Below are 7,637 nucleotides of genomic sequence, written 5' to 3'. Positions count from 1 at the left end.
TGAGTTTTTACATCTTGTATGAGAGTCGTGAAGCTTGACGTCCCGTTGTTGAAAACGATGTCATTCCGACAATTCCAATTACACCAACAAATAGCTACCGGCAGCACATGCCAAAGACATTTTCCAGTAGTGGATAGGTTATTCACTCTCCAACCCTTGATGAGAAGGTCAATGCAATTAGGAATCACCCAGTCCATTTTAGCACTCGACATAAAATATTGCCAAACTGAATAAGCAAACAGATAATGGAAGATGGGTTGTGGTCTCTCCATCATGACGACACAACAATTAACCAAAAGTTTACCTTTCTGGAAAGGATATCCATAGTAGCTAGTTTTTTATGATAAATCTGCCATAAAAGAGAAACCCACGTTGTGCGCCCAAGCCCTTGACCAAATGCTCAAGTATTTAATCTCCATCAAATGCTCCTTCGCAAACCAAGAGTAACCTGACTTTACCGAAAATACTCCTTCTTTGCCAATAGACCAGGATAAAGAGTCTTGATCGGGACCTGTCATTGAGTTTTCTATCATCCCAGCAAAGTAGAGACTTCATCAATTTGAACTTGTGAAAGTCTTTTATCCAGGCCTAGGTTCCACGCACCTCCATTCAATAACGTCGCTGCACAATCTTTCACTGTCCATTTTTTAGGAATGGAGTAAATGTGAGGGAATGCTGCATTAAGTGGTTCTTCCCTTACCCAAGTATCCTCCCAAAATCTGATCGTTTGACCGTCTCCTAACTTGAGATTGGTGCATTGCTTGAAAGTTTTAAGATGGCTATAAATATGTTTTTAAACTCCACAACTGTTTCCTAATTTAGGTTTCTTAGCCTCTCTATCCATCGTAGTTGTCATGTGTTTTGAGACCATTGTCTTTCTCCATAACACTGTTTTTTCTTTGTTAAAACGCTGCCACAATTTCGAAAGAAGCGCTTTATTCATACTTGTAACTGATTTGATGCCCAAGCCCCCACATTTCAGAGGAATACGACACCTCTCCCACTTCACGTAATGGTAACCTCTTTTAGTCTTAGAAGCAGCCATAAGAAGTTCCTTATAATTTGTTCAATAATTTTGATGACTTTGGGAGGAGCTATAAATAGCGAGAGCATGTATATAGGAATACTAAATAACACACTCTTGATAAGAGACAACTTACCCGCTTTAGTTTGGATGGAGCGTTTCCATGAAGGAAGCCGACCCTTGATTCGTCTGCGAATGGGAGGTGAGTGACACATCGTCAACATATTTCCTCTTAAGTTGATTACTTTAATTAATGATTTTGTCTTTCTTGTAATGGGCCTTGGTCATTTTCTCAATCCAGCACTACTATCCAATATGAATGCCTGTTATGCGCGTCTGGGGGGACGGAACCACGGCTCTTGACTATGCCACTAGTGCGTGTATGAAAAGCCTGAATGTCTCAAGGCCTACTATAGGTTAGGTGTCGCGCTCAATTGTATCCCTCCTTTATTTCCTTTCTCCAGTAAACGATATCCCGTTCCAACTTTTTTCTGCATTTTGTCACAGAAATACGATGATGATGCAGACGACGCTTTTAACAATTGTTTGACTGTCGATCCGAGAAATGAAGAGCTTAAAGATGCCTACATGTATAGTTGATGGCTTGCAACATTAAGAACAGGGCCGGCCCCGAATTGAGATGCCCAAAGCCATAATCAAAAGCATTTCCCCTGACATTTGACCTTACCGACATATTTTTTAAAAAGTCTAAACGAACCGCTGTTCTAAAACAACGAAAAAACCGACGGACACAATGTTCGTGGGTCCCTACTAATCTTCTGAGGCGGGACCCACTGGACCCACAAACTCTGAAAATGATACCTAATTAAGTAGGGGAGTGTATGTTTCTTCACCTGGCTGTGTATGTCAGAATACATCTACCGCATGGTTATTCATGGCGAAGTTTTATCATGACCGGCAAACAGCATGTCATAACACGTTTTGACCGAAGAAGAAGTTTTATCATTAGTCTCTTTGGTATTATTAGTTACTAACTTAATCCCATTTACTGGATCATCTACCTAATACAGTATGAGAGGAACGAAACTTCTTTTTGATGCCCCTCTTGGTTTGCTGCCAAAGTTGAACTTCGTCAACTTTGGCCCAAGGCCGGGCCTGATTAAGAACCCTGGTATGATATTTTCCAGCTCCACGAATCTAGTTTGTTTCTTCATACTAATACTATTTTGTCCGTTTACAGGAAAGCTATCGAAGCTAGATTGAACTCTACGAAACGTAGGGAGATAATGCACGTTAATAGTGATGTCGAAAAGAGAGTAAAATATGAACTCGTTAAACCTTTTATCGCATCTAGCAACAACAATAACTGAACCTGCGTATCTCATAGTCACAAAGGATTGCTTTAGTTTGACAGTGAAATCAACGTAAGAGGAGTTCATGCATCCAAATAAAAAATGGCAATCAAAAGAAAAGAGGTTCAATGAGAAACAAGATAACATAGTTTTGTTATAAAGTTTATGGTCAAAATAAACAGAACAATGGTCAGATACCGCAAGCTTCAAGTCATGTAAAATATCACTTTTGCTTTCTTTCTTTCAAATGTTTGTCTCAAGACCAAAAAAAATCATCTCCAATGGCGAAACACTTCAGTGGGGTATAAAAATCAAAAGTAAAGACATCCTCCATCAAATGTATGACTAGCAATTAATCGAGCAAACTCAAATACCTGTGCTGGATTTGAAAGTCATCTTGAACATTTTTCGTCAAAAAGACTGACGCTTTTGGTAGACAATTCAGCTTTGTAAGCTCAGAATTCAAGACTTTCCGACTTACATTGTTGGATACAACTATATTTCTTTGATAACCATTTCGTAAGCAGTTAAGACATTGGTTAAACATAAGGAAGATGTCTCCATGAAGAACAACCCTTCTGCCTCTGCTAAGCTTTTCCTTTCTTCAACACTACATCTCCCATATTCCCTAACCCGCTCTTGTCCCCAACCAGCATCCACCCTATAGTTGTATCAGAATGTACCGCACAGTTGTTCCATAACAATCAGACTTATCACTTCCTAAACATGGAAGAGTGCTTAGCTAATTACTTGCTTGAGAATCATATGGAAGAATGATATGTCAAAGCAACCAAAACAAACAAGAGTGCAGAAGGAAATCGATCAAAATTTGGAATACATTTTAAATCTCCTCGTGACAATGAGTATGGCATTTAGTCAAGCTACCCAAAGCAGTGCTATGGGTGAGAGCAACGGGAACAGATAGAGATGATCCAAGCCCACACTGACAGAGACCGAAAGAAAATACAACTATATTTTTTAAATTCTAATGTCCGGCACCACTGGGGAATATACAAGCTAGGAAACCCCATAAGCGATCATCAAATCGAAGCGGCACTTTCCCAAAAAAAAAAAAAAAAAAAAAAAAAAACCATTTGGAGACCAAAGTTTGGACACTCTTCAAAAAGCCCTTAAAGTTTGGACACTCTTCAAAAAAACCCTATAGTTTCAATGCATATCATACAAATTTCTTATGTTTTCATGAACTAATCCAACACTCTACAAATGCTATCTCCAACAGAAGCAATATGAACAAAGGGTCTTATCAAGTCACCATCATCATCAATAAAAAGACAGATCTATGTAAAAAACTAAAACATCACACTAACTAAAATAAACAACAGCAAGAACCCACACACTATATGAAATAAGCTCAGATCTACAAATCCTATAAATCTCAATCAAAAACAGTCTCAAACATAAAATCAAACGAATGGGTTTTCTGAAAGTTGAATCTTTATTAAAGATTTAAACTACAAATTTAAAAAACAGAGAAGTAGTAATTGTACTTACTGTTGAGTTCATCAAGCCAACGACCAACGCTATCAAAAGTAGTCCTTCTTGTAACAGCACCTCTATAACAAGCAGAAGTAACAGCTCCAAATCTTTCTTGACCAGCAGTATCCCAAATCTGAGCTTTAACTTCTTCCCCCATCAATTTCCATACTTTGTGTCTGAAGTTCAACACCTATAGTTGCCTTTGTATGTATATTGAATTCAATTCTTGAATATCTCAAATTTCTACAGAATTTGAGTTTCTGCCAGGCTCACTGGATGGCTAAAACATGTGTCTCTTAAACTTTCCCGTTTGGGTAGAATCTAACTTCTCCTTGATAACTTTGATGGCTTTCATTTGTGACAAACATGTAACAAAATGTAAGGTAAAACTAATTTACTCGGACAATCAAATACTAGTATTCATTTGAGTGAAAAATTGTTCTGCTTGTCTCCCAAGAAATAAGAAACAAGAGAAACTAATAAACCAGTCATGCCCATAAGCTAACACAACCTAAGAAAGAAAAATAAATAATAAGGAACAAGGATTTAAATTACCGGGCTATTCATGCTTGAAGGTGTATTCTCCCCTGTACGGATGTACCTCCTCCCTTCATTGTTCATGTTCTTTGATGTTGCTTCACCAGCTTATAGTTAATCTCGATCCCCTCGGTATGTACCCGACTTAAAGTGAAACAAAGCTCTGTAGGCACGTTTCTGCTTGGAATTCGTTAGGAAGACCTTCGATAGTAACATCCCTGATTGTGTTCTTCTTTTCATCATATAAGACAAAACAACCAAGCCACTCATAATCATCGGATCTTTTAACGGTAGACTGTGAAAGAATCTCACCATTTTTGAGAGAAAATACCATCTCGCTCGTATATAGGTAATACTTATCAATCGTATCATGATATATCGTGAACAATACGGTCCAAGATTCTACCACTCCATATTCCGTCATCAACCATACATCAGTAAGACATCCTGGCTGAGTAGAAACTAAGCAAAGGCATCCACGCAACACACTCAAGTCATTGATCATTATACCGTTATCAAAATTTATCGGTAACGACAATACCTCGAAGCCCTCATTGTTCAAGCTGAAAGTGTCTATAACATGTTGGGGAAGATAAGCGTTAGTGATACTTCCTCTCCAGCGAACACATCCATGAAGATAGACACCACGTTTCCCGTAAAGATGCACATTAATAGGGGCTTTCCCGAGGCTTTTCCATAAACTTGTTCCTAGCGTATAGACTTGTACTTCAGATTTGTTATCGTCCCCAAATAATATCCTAACCAACTTGTAATCATCATTCAAGTAATCATAACCAAACCCATATGACCCGTATGCGGCATGAAAAACCTGAAGTTAATGGCGGAAGTGGTATTTTCCTGTACTCTCCTGTAGATGGGTTCCATAAACAAATACAATCATCCTCAAAAATCCCAAAGCAAAGCAAGCCATTACAGGAACCCCAAATTCTAACATCTTTATCATTGCAATCAGATTTTAATGGATAGTTTATCTCAATAGCATTCTTGCATGATAACGGTGACGATGCATCAAAATAACCTACTGAATACATTCTATTATTTCCCGTTAACATGATATTCAAGTAGTTGCTCTTAATAGCATTATTAAGGTGTAGCTTGACGAACTCTTTATCTCGACGAAGATCACCTAATAATTCAAGAAAAGGTTTGCATACGCACCTGAATGCTAAGATAGATTGAACCGGTAACCTTGAGAGTATTTCCTTGATGATCTCTCCTGGAAGAGAAAGAAGAAGAATGCCGGACATATTTTTAGAGGTGCAAACCCTAGCTAGGAGAATTAGGTCTTCCCACAAAACTGCCCTCTTCATATAAATTGATTTTTAGACTTGTCGGAGTCCGGAATAGATTTGGAAACTCTGAATACGATTCGATTCACACATGTGAATCGATTGTGTTTTGGAATTTGTAGTAGTACTAGGATATGACCCGTGACGTAACAGCTGAAAAAACTGGAGTTTTCAAAACTAATGTTCCCACGAATTTCATCGATTGGCCCCGCGACTTGTTCATACTCATTGCGTATAAGAAACCGCCCCTCATTGAAATTCTAACAATGACATCAGATGACGAAGGCGTCGGTGATTTTCGTTGGGTGAAAATCAATTGACCCTGCTTGTCACCAGTCAAGATTGTCTCTTCAATTACATGATCCCTGAACAAATTCATCCTCAGTCTGGTTCCATTGTACCGTCCGTCACTCGTGGTGATAATGCGTAGCATCATTAATGGGGGGCCCACCTTTACTGTCCGTCACTTTTGCATGTGCAGTTGCGAGCTAACAGACTACAGCAAAGTATTCTTATACCTGAGTGTGGTGTTTATGGTGTTCTCTATTTCAGCCTGCAAGGCTAGGGTTCTGTTCTTCGTGTTCAATTCAAGGTATGATGGTTTTAGGGTTTTTATTTGTTTATTGATACAAGATATATTTTTTCTGTTTAGCGTTATCTAATTATAGGCAGTTGTTTATCAAGATTCAAGACAGGTAACATATATATTTTTTTTTTTTTTTGAATGGGTATGGGTCTAATTATACATAGCTTTACAACAATGGAATATAGAAGGCCGACAACGGAACCAAATTGTAATGTTGATAAGATGCGAGCCGGGCAAAATAGATGATAGCACCACTCATCAGGTATGGGACCTGAACATCCATTGTGGACGATGACCTGAAACATCCATTCTGGATAATGGAATCATATATAGTAGGTGCAGTAGGATGCGTCGAGGACTTAGAAGCCGATGCATACCTCTAGTGGCAGTTTCAATCCAGAAACGCATACAACCGGTACCAAATTTATTTTCAGTTGTATGCAAAACATTGCAATGGATGAGATGCATTCGCTTGAACAAATGGAGAAGGAAACATTTGGGTCTACTAGAGCCAGAGAAGATCACTTAAACAACAACAATTTGCAATGAATCAATTTTTTAATGATTTGTTCAGTGTGAGGTTAATTATTCTTTTGTTTGGATACCAGCACATTATAGGGCTTGCTTTCTGTGCAGCTGGGAACATTTGTTCTGAAGAGATGGCCCATGATCTTGCACCTGAAATGGAAACAATGCTTCAAAGATGGAACCCTAACATCCGAAAGTAAGGTATTTTAGTCCAAGCTCATGTAGGATCCTCGATCTTAAATATATAGAACTGACACTGTATTGGCAGAGCCGCAGAAGTTATAAGAGACCAAGATATTAGCTCTTAAAATATAGCTCTATAGACTGTAGTAAAGGAGACTTGGGTCCTTATCAAGTAATTGCAAGGGTTGGGTAGTACAGGTGACTTGAGTCTCGCAATACACTACTCATTCCGTCCTAGTTTAGTCTGTTTAGATGTCAAAATTAGATTTTGCACAAAGATAATAATTTTTTTCCCATAATTACCCTAAATTAGTATTTAATGTTCCTAATTTTTAGATGTCTAGGTTTTTGTTGTTTAGTTGGAAAAATTCAAATTAGAAGAAATATATAGAGAAAAGTATTTAAGAACGTGTCTTGAAAATTGAAATACACAATTCTCCATGTTATGACATGATTCCAAGTTAGGGACAAATCAGGATAAAAGGTGGAAAAATATGGAGTATAGCAAGTATTCTAGGACAAAAAAAATCCCCAATTTTAGCATCTAAACTAGAACGGAGGGAGTATATAACATAGATACTAGAGTATTAGCTCTTAATACATTTAAATGCTAGAGTATTAGCTCATAATACATTAACATAAATGCTTTTATCACAAAA

The 7,637-nt window shown here is 37.9% G+C and overlaps 1 long non-coding RNA gene across 1 annotated transcript; it reads right to left on the bottom strand.

Moving 5' to 3' along the window:
- Positions 1 to 2,598: 2,598 nt before the first annotated feature.
- Positions 2,599 to 5,647, bottom strand: LOC113292831. Its single transcript, XR_003331893.1, has 3 exons — positions 4,390 to 5,647; positions 3,850 to 4,182; positions 2,599 to 3,057 (listed from the first exon to the last, which is right to left on the bottom strand). It is a non-coding gene; the product is annotated as an uncharacterized LOC113292831 (long non-coding RNA).
- Between the last annotated feature and the right edge of the window lie 1,990 nt (positions 5,648 to 7,637).

The sequence above is a fragment of the Papaver somniferum genome, chromosome 7 (genome assembly GCF_003573695.1).
Source record: "Papaver somniferum cultivar HN1 chromosome 7, ASM357369v1, whole genome shotgun sequence".
In the NCBI taxonomy this organism is placed as follows: domain Eukaryota; kingdom Viridiplantae; phylum Streptophyta; class Magnoliopsida; order Ranunculales; family Papaveraceae; genus Papaver; species Papaver somniferum.
Note: the sequence above shows the minus strand (reverse complement) of the source record. Positions and strands in the feature narration are given on the sequence as shown.